Below are 16,487 nucleotides of genomic sequence, written 5' to 3'. Positions count from 1 at the left end.
TCTGAAAAGGTCATGAGATGTTGCAGAAGGAACCTCAGTCAGTACATACTTGCGATCTTGTACTGTGTGTAATTTAACTTAAAAAAAGAAAAAAATTTTCACTTTCAAAACATGGTGGAATATTTATGACTGGAATTTCAAAATCCCTACCGTGAAATAAATAAGGATGTTGATCAATTCTAGGAAACCGGGACAAACTGTTCATGAATATTTCAGATTTAGTGGGGTTTATAGAAAAGAAATATGAACACCACATGTATTTATGACAGGAGCAAAACAAGTCACCCATGCAGAATATATGCAAATAAAATGTTTCCAAAAATATATTTTAATCTGACAGTATTTTAGCATTTGGGATTGGTTTAAATATATATATACACGATGTGGCCAAAACTATGTGAACACCTGGCCATTATACTCATATATTCCTACTTCTTCACATAATTCTTAAGGATGTCTTTATATGTTGTAGCATTATGATTTCTCTTCATCCAAACCTGCTCCAGTTCGCACAAAACAAGGCCTATTAAGACACAAAGCTGGTGTTCAAGAACTCACAAGACTGACGCAGACTTTTTCACACTTCAACAAGTGATGAATCAGAAAACACCAGACCTTCTCAGTACTGCTCTTGAGGCTTTTGCTCTTCCAAAGAGGCACGGTGTTCTTATAACAGCAGCTCAATCTGGAATGGGATCTTCAACAAGCACCTGGAAGTGTTATGATCAATATTCCACAAGCGTGTGGCCAGATGTTGTATCTCCATATCTGCTTATTACCTGCTTTAGTAGTTTTGTTTGTCTAAAGCAGGTGTTGTCACCTGATGGAAGAACTGTTTAAAGGCTTTCAGTTGAGCCAAATATGCGTTTGGAGAAATGCTGTAACCATATGAAAAAGATGAGTTTTTGTAAATATGAACTACCAAATGCATTGTGATTTATCAAATCTGATTAACAACTTGACAACGTTGTGCATTGTTTTAAAGAAAACATCTCATCTGTTTAGATTCCATAGCTCTGGTCATATATTTAAACAATGCATTAAGATGTACAGTGAAACCTTGGATTACAAACATAACTCATTCAGGAAGTGGGCAAATATTTCAAAAGACTCGTAAATCAAAGCATATTTTCCCCATAAGAAATAATTGAAACTCTAATTATTCATTCCACAGTCTACCAAAAAATACATAAAAATAATTCATACAAAATATAAAGTAAAAAAAAAAAAAATTTAACCTGCACTTTACCTTTAAAAAAAAGTTTAAATAAATCCCAACAGATAAGTGTTTCTGTTTATGTGCAAAGACGCTATGTGTGTGTGTGTGTGTGTGTGTGTGTGTGTGTGTGTGTGTGTGTGTGTGTGTGTGTGTGAATCTAAAGTAAGAGGACAGAAGAAAATCACCTGCTTCACTCCCGCTTTTCATCTTACACTGTAAACCTTTCTTCTTCAATTATTTGAATTTCACACAAGCACACACACACATTAACAGAAAGATTGTTTTGTCTGAAAAATTAGCAAGGAACATCCCTAATGACACTCGCATGAGCGCATACTAACGGAATTATTGCTGTAAAGTAAAACAAACAATCAAGTTAACCTGCACTTTACCTTTGAAAAGAATCGCGAGCAGAGAGTGTGTGTGTCTGTGTGTGTGAAGCCGAGAGGGGGTGGGGGGTGTAAAGACGAGAGTGTGTGTGTGAAGGGGCACAGTGTCAAATTACATGCATGCACACACATAACGACAGGCTGAAACAGAGAGAGAGGAAGAAATGGATCTTTAACCTCTCTAATGAGACTTTCTTTTGCTTTACAAACCTGTGTTATAATAAACAGTACACGCGCGCTGTACACACACACTTACAAACGTGCTTACAAACAGAAAATAAAATCTGTTTTACACATAAATATGCTCACAGTGTTAACAGTACACGCATGCACGGATGTTGATTATACCAGTGAGAGTCGCGCACTAAGACCCAGCAGAAAAGACGATTACCCACAATTGCGCAGCGCAAGAGAGAGAAAAGACATTGGCTCAGTTGTGATCACGTGACGCTCGGCGTCAAAACAAGAAGCGCATGCGTGATACATGATACTCAAACCAAGACTTGCTCGTTTTTCAAGTCAAAATTTATTTAAAATCTTTGATCGTCTTGCGAAACACTCGCAAAACCGCGTTACTCGCAATCCGAGGTTCCACTGTAAATGTTGTCACTAGTCAGGAATTTTTCTTATCCACCCCATTGTAAGCCAATAGTATAACTATAACCTTTTTGTCTTTTTTTTTTTACTAAATACCAGTGGTTCTAGGTTTCTGTTACGTGCCGTGGGTTTAACTGCCGCACGATGAGACGTAATAATTAAAGTAAGAGCCGTAGTGCAGCCTTTCAGAGGAGGTCAGTGAAATAGGAGTGTGCGAAAGTGCTTATGTGCATGTTCCGGAAGCCATTCAAAGATAACGTGGGTTTATTGATGAAGAACTTAAACAGGATGGAAATAAAACTGAAACAAAAAAAAACAAAACACAAAGCTCCTCTGTCTCCTCGAGACAAAGTGGAGCTTTGGTAACTGAAATAAACTTTCCCCCCGTCTTCAAGAGACGAGGTTATCCCTTTTTATGCATTTTTTCTCTCTTTTATTGTCATTTGTCTCTTTTCTTTATTTTTAAACACTTATTGTCTTTTTAATTTGTCTTTTACTTTGTCTGGGACCACGCTTATCGTGCCACATGCTGCTCTCTCTTTATTAGATGCAGGCTCTGTTTGTGGACTTGTCTTTGCCGTTGGCCCCACTACCGCGGCGTCGTGCTCTGTACCTGGTGCTACCTAATGATCGCACATCGTGTGCCAGAGGCCTAAATAGACCTGCTGCCAGGCGAAGTGCGTCTCGCCCCTACAGCAGCGTCGCCTAGCAACAGCGTCACGCATGAGGGTGACTGCAGATATGACGCGGCGTAGCCCGTTCTGAATAGAGCAGTGCATTTTCTCAGAGATCTGCCCTCGGGTCATTACAGTTTCTGCATCTTTCCTACCTTACTCGATTAACAGTCTGGAGCTGGATCTCTGCAAAGATAATCTAGATATCAGATAATGGTGAGTTCAATTTAATTACAATTCATTAGCAGTATGATGACCTCAAGCTGTATATGTTGTAACCCAGAAGAACTAAGTTCATCTTTTTGAGATCTTTTACCGTTCTACAGGTTCTTATTAATGATTTCTTGATTCGAGAGGTCTGACACTAATCAGGCCTGGGTGTGACGAGTGAAATTTCTTTAGCTTTCCAAAAAATGTGGTTAATCACAGTTCATTCAAAATTTAGGAAACGGCTCTGGGGAGCGCAGTTACTTTTTTATATAAGGAAAGGTAGGTTTGGACAGCTTTTTTTCCCTTTAATAAATAAAATCACCGCCTCCAAATGACGCAGTGGTAAAGTGCTCGCCCCATTATCCAGAGATCGCTGGTTCGATTCCCAGGAGAGAGATGATTGGCCGAGCTCTCTCAGAGGGGAGGGATGAGAGGTACTTAGTGCTCCAACAGGGGCCAATCAGGGGCGTCTTTGAGCTCACGTAAGCGGAAGGAGCGGATAGCGCTGTCCTCCGAGCGTGTTACGCCACCCCCAACGGTGCATGAGCGAGCAGTTCGAAAAGATGCAGCCAGCTGGCGTCATGTGGTTTGGAGGAAACGTGTAATAGTCTTCGGCCTTCCCAACTGAGTGGTAGTAGTAGCCTTAATGTGGGAGCCCCCTAGTGACGGGGAGGAATTGGACACGACTAGATTAGGGAGAAATATTAATTAAAATTAGTTTCATAACGAATATGCCAAAAAAATCAAACTCACAGCACTGTATATACTAACCCACTGATCTCCTAAACTCCTAAGCTACTAAAACATATGCAAATTTCTTTCCTTTCATCCACTCACCCATCCTCCATCCCTAGACTCATGAAAACTGTCCTTGGCACAGCTGGATCCCCTGCTGTCCAGAGAGCAGTGGGCCATGGTGCCAGCAACCTAAACACAAAACCGTTAACTGCTCATTTTAGCTATTAAAACTGCTCCTGCTGTTGACCCTTGGGAGCCAGAACTACATCCATGACATAGGATAAATCACAAACACCACGATATGGCCGCCGCATAAATGAAACGAGTCACTTACACTCAGAACAGCAGCCATTTAGCACCCGCTATTGTGTAAGAACACAAATGCGATTTTTATATATATGCCCTCATGGGAAAGCCATAACCGTAGTTATGTCTCAGCAGTATTTACTGAAGCTCTGTATTAACCGTGTGAGCTAACAGACGCACAGGTAGGGCGAAGTTCTATAGCGAGCATGTAAGCTGATGTCTTTAGAGATATGGGTCTTGTTAAAAAAGGTAATTTTAATACAAAATCTTGAAGAAATTAATTGTAAAACTATTTGGAAATTTCTTTTTATTAATTTAGAAAAACAAAAAAACAAGTGCAACTAAGTTACAGTACATGCTGTGTAAGGCATCAATGAGTAGCTTTTCATTTTGGTTTCCAGCTAAACGATGAATAAACTGGCATTTGGATGTCTGACACCTTGCCAGCTCTTGCACACATATGCCACTGGAGCTTCGTCGCATTATTCCGAGTGCTAAACTTAATCCTTCAATAATCCCTTCAACTGAAAAAAAGGTTATCAAAGCAAGAAATATGAAAAAGGCTGGTATTTTCAAAAAAAAAAAAGGAATATGAGTTTCTTTTCAAGGTGCCTCTATTAATCCAGTCTCCTCTATCTCTTCAAGCATAAACAGGTCGCTTTAATCATGTAGCACACAAAAAAAAAAACATCTCCAAGCTCCAAGCTGCACAAAACCTCTAACACAAAAGCTACTACATTTTGTCTTCATTGAAGCCCTCCTAATTATGCCAAATTTTAAAATCCCCGAGAGTTGATAAGGAGAATATATTAAACTGTAAATTCTTCGATTATTTAGATGGATCATATAATGCCATCATCAATACTGTATATGTTAAAAGAGTGCAACAACGCCCTAAACAAGTTCGCACCACAAGCAGAGACTGTAAACAGACCGAACAAGGTGTTAAACGTCTGTGCTACTGATGAACACATTCTCAGTTCCCGACAGTCTGGTGCGATTGCGCAACAGGCCCGAGTCCACCTCCGTTAGGGAAAGTGAGAGGGTGTTTCAAATACCAACCTGTCATTTTTTTTCTCACCTGAGACAGGATATGGATTAAGGTGCTGCCACAGTTGAGCAGTTTCCAACCGTGAGAATTCCAAGCAGTCTGGTATGTTTTTGAAACTGGGAGATATTCTGAATACAATGCTGAAACATAAACGTGCACATTTTGCTCATACCATGGCTGTTTACCAATACTTACAAACTTATTGTATATGTAAATGAGTAAGAGAAAAATATCAAAACTGCTATTATAAGGTAACACTTCACTAGAAGCCTACAAAGGGTGTCCAGGGCAAACTGGAACTTTTAATTTTGCAAAATAACAGAACAGTTTTAAGAGTAGAAACTACCTTTATGTCTATATATAATCCACTGCTACACTAATGCACTCATCCCAGTGTATCACTATTGCTTGGACACCATCAAGGGAGAAATTTTTCTCAGTATGCAGGAGCCATGATGCAACAGCCTGCTTAACATGTGAAACACTGGCCTCCCAAGAACTCCTATAAAGGCCCAAACAACTGAAAATGACAAGGTCTGGACTGTATAGTGGCTATGGCAATAACTCTGCAAATTTTGTTGTCATAATGTAACGTTGTAAATTGTGTGTATAGTTCCCACAGACAGAAACATCTCTTCTGCAAGTTGGAGACGAGTTATTTATCAATTTCCAAGGATCAGGCATTCCACTCGCTGAATGTTTCTGGGAACGACTACAGTAAGACACAGTCAGATAAAAGTCTCTTTTGTTATTATAATTGTGAACCATCCTGACATTAAAATTGGTCTAAGCCACCAAACCTTCTTTAAAATATTTGCACCATTCAAATGTTTTACTGCAGGTAAGAGATTTATCACAGTCTTGTTTATTGAAGTCTTCTGAAAATGCCAATCAGTCTTAAGCCTTCATTCACAAAATTGGATCACAAAACCCGATTTGACTTAAACCCCTCTCATACCTTGATTAAAACTGTGCAAATTTCATAATAAGGTTTTATACCACATAGGGGCATGAAATCTATTACACCCAATGTTATGTTACCAGTACCGGCTGATGGAATCTTTGCTAAGTGTTTTCTTGGTAGATTTTTTTTTTATATTATTATTATTATTATTATTATTATTAATCAAAAAGCATTGATTAATTTCCTGTACAATGAAATTTCCGTAAAGTCATCAGCAAACAGAATTTTGCACTTCTGCAAATCTTAAAATATAGTTTTTTTTTATTTGTTATTGCTAAGTTTATGGGATCATTACCTAGATAGGACTATATACTGTAGATCAGAGATTTGTCAGAACACTGTCATTACTGATATTATAAGCCAATAAATAGAAATTTCATACAGTACCAATATATTGGTAACTGCTGCTACAGGTCACAGATGTACACACTCAGGTACACACATTAAAGGAAGAACTTCTACCTTTACTAGGATGATTTTTACTTTGTTGAATCCCTGCTTTTACTCAAGTACTTGTTTTGTGTACTTTGCTCACCTCTTATTATAATCTCTTATCATTGAGAATTTTAGTGTGATGCTAGCATGTTTCACAATTGTAATGTCAAACAATTTGCATGACTTATTTTGTTTAGGGAGGTTCCACCATCAGGACAAGTTCAGCACCATGGCCAGCAACACTACAAGAGGAAATCTATAAAACCAGCTGCAACCACCTACAGCTTGAGGACAATTATTGCACTGAGACTTTCCACACGTCCTTTGGGAGCTCATAGGAAGGGAAAATTAAGGCAAAGCCTGGGAGGGAGTGACAGCAGTGACATAGGCTTTCTGCCTTAATTGTTAGTTGCTTTGGATTAAAGAATGTAAAGGAAAATGTAAATGTAAAACATCACTTACCCTGCAATAATGCTCCTTTTTTTATTTTAGCATGTCACTAAAGCCATGTTTACATTACCAGCCTTAGGTGACTCAATTCCGCATTCTTATCCAATTGTGCAAAGATCTTGGCTAATTTTTTAGGTCTGTCTGAAAAGATCAGATCTGAGCTACTTTTGTATATGGTTTTTAGACCAGATACATATCTGATACTTTGTTATGTGGCTTGAATGAGAATAGGTGGATCGGGATTCCTGCAATGTTTTTTGCCTCTGCGCATGCATGGGGCTTCTGGCTTTCTTTCTTCTTCTGGACAGCTACAAATACATACTAACTCCTTCAGAGCAAAACCCCAAGCTTTTTTTTTTTTCATCGCATCCATTGTCTGAAATGAATAAGTAGTCACACATGACGTGTTAGACCCCAGATGGTGCGAGCGAAGCCGGATCGATGTCATTTCAGAGGACAGACGTGTCCACATCAGAGTTAAATAAAAGTCACTTGTTATTATAATTGTGAACCATCATGACATGAAAATCTGATCTGACAAAACAAATTGAATTGAATTGAGCAATGTGGGTTGTAATGTGAACTTAGCCTAAAGACTTACTCTTCACATTTCAACAACATAGGCAATCTCTTAGGTCATGTTTATAGATATGTGTGGTTTTTTTTTCCAAGACTATGGTCCATTTGCCCCCCAGAGTTCTGTCATGTTTGGTGAAGTGTAAAAGCTGTTTTTGAGCCCAGAAATGGTCCAGTGAACCGTGGTGCTATCCACATCAGGTGTGGAAGCTATCCACTCTCATTGCTGCATACCGACCAATGTGACTGCTTCAAAAGTGTCACGTTACTTCTTGGTTCAAGTTTATCGATGATTGAGAAAGGCTTGTTATAAATAATGGAGGTGACAGAAAACCCTACTGGATCAATAAAACTAGACTTTCCTTTTCCCACTGTAGTTAGTTCAATTTGTGTTTGGAATAAAAGCATCAAAAGTGCTTGGACTAAAAGCATCAGAAAAAATAAATGCCTCATCGTTTCTCGCCAACCTGAAACCAACTTTTATATTTCCTGATTTGTTGGTATCCCTGCATGATGACATGCCTTGAAGCTAAAAAAATGTTCATGTTGGTACAAAAGAGAAAATAAATCACAAATAGCAGAACTTATGCTTACCATTTTGCAAATATTGACGCACAAATACAGGGTGTACTGTAGAGATCTGCACAACTGACAGAATTCTTTAAAATGAAAAAAAAATATATATAATTTGCTTCTACATTTAAAACCAAAATTAAGACACAACTACTTAGACCAAGTGTTAAAATAATACCCTGTGGGCGCACTCGAATTTTTTTGGCCTGGTATTATATACCTTCATTGAATATATGAATAATTTTCTGGGAATGTTGAGCTTTAGGCAAAAATCACAGTGCAACTGCTATTACAGGGAGCCAGACGAGAGCTAATGATATTCCAGCACTCAGAGAATTTGGCCATGAAATAGGGGCCATGGGTTGATGCCAGTTTCTTACATCTTGCAGCACAATTTGGAGAAATGCACTGAACTCTATGCTGCTCCTGCGAGTCTCTGCCAGTAAATACGAGACACTTTGGTAGTAGTGTGATCTAAACTAAGAACAACAATGGTAATAACATGCACATTCGGTGTCAGTCACGGTGTACAATCACCAACCTATCAATATTTATTCATGAAGAAATTGGAATACTGTTTGTACTATTCAATAGGGATTTCTCCTCCAGAGATGAAAAGTTCTGTCAATTTCAGTCCTGGTGCTTTTAAAAGAACTAACAGGAAGTAAGTTCTGAATGGACATGAAATTCGAGACTGATGGCAGTATGTAAGTGAGCCTGACTAAAGACTTCTCCCATTCACTCAGAGAGAAAAGCACAGTAAACATCCATCAGTGCAGCTGCCTAGATTACGGCAGTAAAAGCGAATGAGAATAGAACATTTCCTAACTCCGGCTGAGATTTTCAACTCTGAAATGAAATATGGATGTAGCAACGAGTGGAGAAGGAACAAAAAAAAGGGGAAGTAAATAGTTGAAAGGGTTCTAAGAAACGTGTGAAAAAGAACTGAAAAAGGAAAAAAAATAATAAATTCATTATTTTTTACATCATATTTTAAATGCAAATTCATTTCGATATTCATTTTGCGTTATTAAGGTTAGGGTTAAGATCTGTGGGAGGGAAAACTTTTTATTGTTGACTTCACATGACCTTTGGCACTTTTTTATCTAAATTGTATGAAGACCAGGCAGTGATTTCCATGCTATGATTGGATGGTGTGAATATATTAAAGTGAAATTAAAATGCACAAAAAATTTACTGAATTGTAAGCCAGTCAAAGGAAACATGTTCCTGTCGTGGTCTTTGAGGTCTTAATAAAAGGTTGTTGCACAGTAGGGTCCTTAATTTATTTTTTTACTTTTTTCTATAACAGAACAGATAAATAAATGATCAATGTATAATTACATGTAACTGCAAAATGTAAATATCTATTTTCTTCCCCTGCGATTCCATTTTGGAATTAACCAAGCATAATTCAGAGTGAAAACAAAATAACACAAGCTCCAAGCCAACACAAATTGTCCCTATTAAAGCAGTAATACAGAGGCACATTAATGGGCTAAGTTAGGCAGCCAACAGTGACAAACAGCTTTGCTTTTCAGTAGAAAGAATTAATGAGAAGAGATCATTCCTTGGGTTATTTGTAGATATTCACAGGAAACGCCAGCTGAGCGCTGTGTACAGGGATCACGATGACCACAGAGTAACCATGGCTACACATAGAAAATGTCAATCTTACCTTAAAGGTTAAACTGCAAAATGGAGGCATAAGAAGAGAGACAGGGGCAGTGAGAGAAGGGATTGTTATCAATATGCATAACACCTCACCTCAGCTCATCAGAACAGGTTAAAGGATTAAACCTTGACTTTCGAAATTCGTCTATCTGCCACCCACAAACCTCTTGAAAAACAATGCCAACTAATGGCTATTTAATGCATGCTTGACTTTGTGTTAGGAAAATACAATAACATCTACATTTAAATAGAATCCAGGCTTTAGAGGAACCTAAATCCAAGATATTCAAACAAGATGTGTACAACTAAGATTACTTACACTGTTTATTTCAAAGCCTACACATAAGATGTATGCCATGCAGAGTTTCATTTATAACAATATTCATAAGTGGCAACTTAAATAAAAAAGTTACATCATTATTTACATGAGCAAAGGTACGCACAGGTATGCTTAAGCACACTTTCTGGACAGTTTGTTTTATGCAAATCATCGGCCTGTAGTTTACCCCGTTGTCTTGCCAGATTTGACTTGAATTAAAAACTAGCCTTTACCCGAAAGAGCTAAATGTATAGTCTTAGTTATGACTCGCATTGATTGCTGCACATCTGGTTTAATTTGACAGCATTGATTACATCCTGTTTATTTTGTTTCTGATTAAATAATTCATATACTGTATAAAATATCTTTACAAAGAATTTGGTCCTTTGAAACATTGAACTTGGTATTTGGAACTTTAAAGAGGCAATTTAATTTTCTTAATTAACTATTACCAGAGGTTGATATTAAATTTGGTTGCAAATTGGTTGCAGCCAAGTAAATTTACTTAGTTACCGTCCTTACGTTCGTATTTCATGTATCTGCATTAGACAATATTTTTTTTTACTTTTACTCCACTTCATACTGCAACAAATATTAGTACTTTTACTTCACCACATTTGTGCATGGCATTGCGCTACATAACAAAATGGTATGTGAAATTTAAATCTTTCCACCTGAGCTATGTGAAACGCTTTATAGTAATGTTACATGTGTTTCAAATAGGAAGCATAAATGATTGCAGACAGTGATGAGAACAGGACATTCACAGTTAGACAGCAGAGAGAATAAGAGAGAGATTTTATACGAGTGACTGAGATCTAACACTTGAAGGTGAGTTCTTTTTGTACTTTTACTCAAATTGAAATGGAGAACTTCTACTTGTGGAAGATTTCACCACGGGTATCTCTACTTTTACACAAGTATTGGATTTGTGTATTTGGCCCACCATTGACTGTTAGTCATATTTATTAATTCTATTTTGGGTTTCACAAAGCACATAAATTTATAGCCTACGACATACATTTCAGCATCTGTTATGTGTTCTTGCAAGAGACATCATGGAGTTTAAGTCTGTATTTAAGTCTGAATCTTGAATACTAATGGGCACAATTTCATGATTAAATTCTCACCCTGCTCACTTAACGCAGCTCTGAATGCGCCCTGTATTGCAGATTCCACTCCCAATGGTTTGGTTACCATAAAGAGAAATGAATTGGAAACCAGAGAGTAATTTGATTCAGCACAGCCTTGTGTACAGCACTTACACTCGAGACTGCCCTGGGGTGCAATGAAAAGAGAGAGAGGAAAAGATGGATGGCAGGGGATTGAGAAAAGAAAAAAAAAAGACAGAATAGAAAAATAAATGCTCTGATGACAAACCAGGGCTTCGGCACAGATATTACAATAAGACCAACGTGTGGAAGAGTCGATACATGACAAATACCTACTGATTTATCAGCTGAATACGCTGTGAATCATGACCAAAATGTGCAAAGCGTTTCATGTCCGTTTCTCATGCTGTATGCTCATAATAGGATTAGACGCCATAAAAAAGTAGCTTTAATACAAGACAGATATATTGATGAGAATATCCTTCAGCACAAGGTGAACGTAGCGAGACCCGCGGGAACGCCAGCCGACTCGGCTTTGTTTTAAAAGCAGCTGCAGTCCCGTGGAGAACAGAGGGAGATCACACATGTGGCTCTTTTGATCTCATCCTCTCTTTAAAGACCTAGGTAGGAATCTCTGCAGCTGGACAGCCCGTTTCGTGATGACAGAGACCTTCAAATAACACCACTATCCACACATAACGCCGGCATAGTGTTAGTCATCTCAGCTCTAATCCTAAGGTTTTTCTTATTCTGGGCGTAAATCAATTCACTGTCTTTTTATAAGGTTTGTCTTGAACTTGAACTTCGCTAGTATAGTTTATTATAGCTTATTTGCAGATGGGAACGTTCTCACGGTGTAGAATAAATCTATAGGCTCTACCTTACCTAAAATGTCCTTTATTTCTAGGATTTTAAATGAATTGCGCTTGATCCTGGAAGGTCGTTTATGGAAGGTTCATAGCAAAGTCTTTAATCCATGGTTAATTAAGATTTGTATTGTTCCATAGACAAGACCTTACTGACCTCCATGCAAAGTATGATCTACATACCGTAGAAGCAGGAATGAAAAGCCTTAGAATTTCAGTATAATACGTTTTGATGTAGAATTTAGTTTAAATACATTATATTCAGCATGAATCCACAGTAATTCAGCATGAATTACTCACACAAAGAACAAACATCATATGGCTAATGTTGCATTACAGGCTTCACATGGTGCAAATCAGATATTTTCAGAGTTGTTTTCCAGGTTTCAAGTTAGATACGGGTTAGATGTTTAGTCCAAGATTATTCTTTTTTGTCCTATTTCTTGCTGCATTTTCGCCATACTTTGGTCTAGGTTCATTCCCACCCACTAGCCAGCTCTGCCCTAGCATATAAAAGGCAAGGAAGTGCTTTCTCTGGGATCAGGTGAAGTAATCCTTTTGAAACTGCTGATTATGCAACATCACAGGGCAGCGCATCACACTTAGCAGAATCTCTATCAGCCTTCTTTCTTATAACCGAGTTCACTGGCTAGTATTGCTAGGACTACGCCACCACTCCCTCACAGAAAGCATTTCTCACTTTTGCCTAATTCAATTTAATTAGCATAGCACTTTCACCAATGGACATTGTCACAAGGAAGTTTTACACAAATGTAAATTCAAGATAATGAATTTAAAATGTAAAAAAATCTGCAAAATCCACACACCAAACCACACCGAACCATTAGCATTTTAGCACAGTAGCGCCTTGTTTCAAGCTACAAAGCTAACTAGCTTCTAACCCAAGACAGAATTCCAAATCCCTCTCTAAACCTTGATTAAGAGCTTGTACTTCCTTCCTAGCACACTTGTTTTTATTATTTATGCTATTTGGGATTTACCCCCGGAATAGTTAGTATAGGTATTGATCAGAAAGCTTTAATTGTCAATATTAGTTAACGGTACCTGCATATCATTTATTGAAGCATAAAGCATATTCCATGGCATTGCCTCATTTGCAACAGAAAAACTGTTGAGGACAGTGGTACCTCAGCATACGAACACCCCGCCTTGAGAGTTTTCACCTTAAGAACTAAAATTTTGCAACAAATTTGCCCCAAATATCAAAAATATCAATATAGTGTTGGAAACTCGTAACATTAATGATAATTTTAATGGCTGGAATGGGTTATTTACATTTACATTATTTCCTATTTCCTTCATATTGGAAAATGAATTTCGCAATATGAAATTTCACCTTAAGAACTCGCCCCCAAAATGCATTTATTAAATTCGAATGAAAGGTACCACTGTATTTGTATATCGTCTAGATCAGGGGTCGGCAACTGGCGAACCCCGGTCCAAATCCGGACCGCGGGATGCGTCCATCTGGACCACAAAGCCTTTTGACTTAGTATATGTATATATATATATATATATATATACAGTATATATATATATATATATATATACAGTATATATATATATATATATATAGCAAACACTATTTTCTAATAAAAGAAAATGTATATCGGGCACGTGAAGGTCAGCTCAGTAGAGCCATTTGGGTCCTACGGTGCCACGGGTTGCTACGCCAACTGATACGTTCAGATGTGCAGTCATGCGTGCATTGAAGAGAGCATAAAGCGAGAGCAGCGCACAGACAGATTAGCGCAAAAAAAAAAAAGTCACGTTAAAAAATTTAAAAAGTTGATTTGAAGAGTTTTCCACGATGAATGGGTGGGAAAATATGCATTCATTCTTCCTGCATCAAGCTCTATGAGGCCTGTGTGTCTTATTTGCTCGGACTCTGTTCCGGTTGTCAAAAGTGGAAACATTGAACGCCATTACGAAGCTAAACATTGACACTTTGAAGAAACTTACCCCCAGCAGTCTGAGGTAAGGGCGAGGAAAATAAATGAGCTTAAAGTGCAGTATGAGCGATCTACACAGGTCCTCTCTCACTCACTCATCGCCCAGCAATGAGCTTAGGAATGTTCACTGAGAATACAGGGGATTTTAGGAAAACATAACAAGCCCTTTACAGATGGGGAAATAGTAAAGGAGTTGTTAATTTTTAAGTTGTTGGCAACTTTTAAGTTGTTAATGTTTAAAATAATTTATGTTCTGTTCAGATTTAGAGATGAAGGCATGGTTTCCTTCATCATATTTTTGTCAGACATTGTTACTGGTTTAATTAAATTTTTTTGTACCAAAGCAACATAAAGGACAGAACAGAACAGCATTAAAATGAGATCCAATTTGTGAAGGATGTAAATTGGTCTGTTTATACATTCGAAAAGACATGTTTATCCATATGAAAACATATATTGGATACACCTAAAGCATCAGTGTCTGTTTTGGGTTGTCCGGACCGTAGCTGGTGAGGAGTGTTTATTTACCGGACCTCAAGCAATTTTAGTTGAAGACCCCTGGTCTAGATTTTCATCCATTTTCACACACTGGTTTCTTTAGTTACGAAATCCACCACAACGTACTTCATATGAAAATAATAATCAGAAGTGATCAGTTGCTAGGTTACGCTTATCTGTGCGACAAAGCATCAGGTAATCCGGTAGGTAATCAGGTAATCATCAGGCAATCTTCCTGTTATATTTTTGTCTCCACAATAAACCTTGAACTTAATTGTCAACAACAATACATACAGTAGTAGTCTAATGTCGGTTAATAGTACTTCTGCCGCCCGCTGTTGTAAGTGACGTCATGGTAGAAGTCAAATGACTGCAAAACGTCTATAGACTTGTCAATCTATCCCTGATGATACACTGGATTTGACTGAACTTGCTGCTATAAGAGACGAAAATAGCTGCATGGGCTATCCACATGGCCTTTTCTCCTTCTAATCCTGAACACGAACAGCTGATGAGCTGCCAGCCGACCACCGGAGCAAATCATCTCTGTAAAGAAGATGGGTGCTGTGCAGTTTGTTCATTTTATTGGTGCTCCAATGATGGATTATCTCACACATTAGTTGATGTTCATGACACGTGGCATGACTGATTGGCGTAAGCGGGTTGCTCCGGTGCAGAAGCCTAGGTATTATTGGTAATTTAAATCTATACAAAAAATACATATAACCTTATTGAATAAGGCTCACAATGATGACTTGGCTGGTGGTAAAATAAGACTCTGCTTGTCAGTAATCTTGTTTGTGCATTACCCTAGTTGGACTTAGTTCATTTGGTTATCTCTGTAAAAACCTTGTAAATAGTGGTAAGTAGGAAAACAATTCTATTACTGTTTAATACTGCTTTCCTTTTTTTATAGTTTAGATAGGGAGGAAAGAAAAAGCGTCTACTTGTAATTTCTTGCAGTTTGGGTAAGTCTATTCGTTTTTTTGGTGTATAGCTATAAAATGAACGAATGCTTAAAGAACTAAACTTTATAGTGAACTATGTTAACTCTGCCCTTCATTATTATAAATGTTTTATGCCGCGGATCTCAATACTGCTCTTGGAGAATAAAAAGTCCTAAGTTTAAAACAATACATTATTGATTATATGGCATGTACCGCTGCAGCAGCATCTATTACATAAAGCCTAAAACTTGTGGTTTGGGCTTAGCACTGACAGTTTTTCTATCAATCAACAAAGTGCAAGAGAGAAGACTTAAGATTGATAAGAAAAGTGCAACCGAAGCAATATTCAATTTTCACATGCTTATACTATTTTGGAATAGAAACGCATATAAATGCCAGCGATGGATTGGCACCCCGTCTAGAGAGTGCCCCGCCTAGTCCCCTGGGGGAAAGGCTCCAGGCTTCTTGCACGCCGGTACAGGATAAGCGTTATAGAGAACGAGTGAGTGTAAATGTTTAAAAAAAAAAAAAAAAAGAGACATAGCAGTCTACAGTTACACTAATTAGGGTATTAAATCATGAGGAGGAAAAAAGGTTTTTAAAACCTGTGACAGATGCTGAAAAATGTGTGGACGGTGTGTGCGTGTGTGTGTGTGTGTGATTTCAAGGTGGAAAAAAAATGGAGAGATATATCATTCTGGAAGGAAAGACTGTGTGTGTGTGTTTGTGTGGGTGTGAGGATGTGGAGAAAACTTAAGCTCCCAAAAGATTTACTGATAATCAAATGATTTTTTTTACACATCCTTCTCTGTAGTTGATAATTACAGCAGGATCACACATGCAAAATTTTTCATCTTAATGCAGGTACAAGTTCCCTGTTACTTTCTGCCTTCCTTCTGAGCAACACTTCAAAGTG

The 16,487-nt window shown here is 37.9% G+C and overlaps 1 protein-coding gene across 1 annotated transcript in view; it reads right to left on the bottom strand.

Annotated features, from left to right (window-relative positions):
• The window catches only part of sema6ba (sema domain, transmembrane domain (TM), and cytoplasmic domain, (semaphorin) 6Ba), a 178,718-nt gene that overhangs the window by 142,776 nt on the left and 19,455 nt on the right, over positions 1 to 16,487 (bottom strand). The window lies entirely within an intron of this gene.

The sequence above is a fragment of the Clarias gariepinus genome, chromosome 25 (assembly GCF_024256425.1).
Source record: "Clarias gariepinus isolate MV-2021 ecotype Netherlands chromosome 25, CGAR_prim_01v2, whole genome shotgun sequence".
NCBI lineage: Eukaryota > Metazoa > Chordata > Actinopteri > Siluriformes > Clariidae > Clarias > Clarias gariepinus.
The sequence above is the reverse complement of the archived record's forward strand: the minus strand, read 5'-3'. Positions and strand labels throughout refer to the sequence as shown.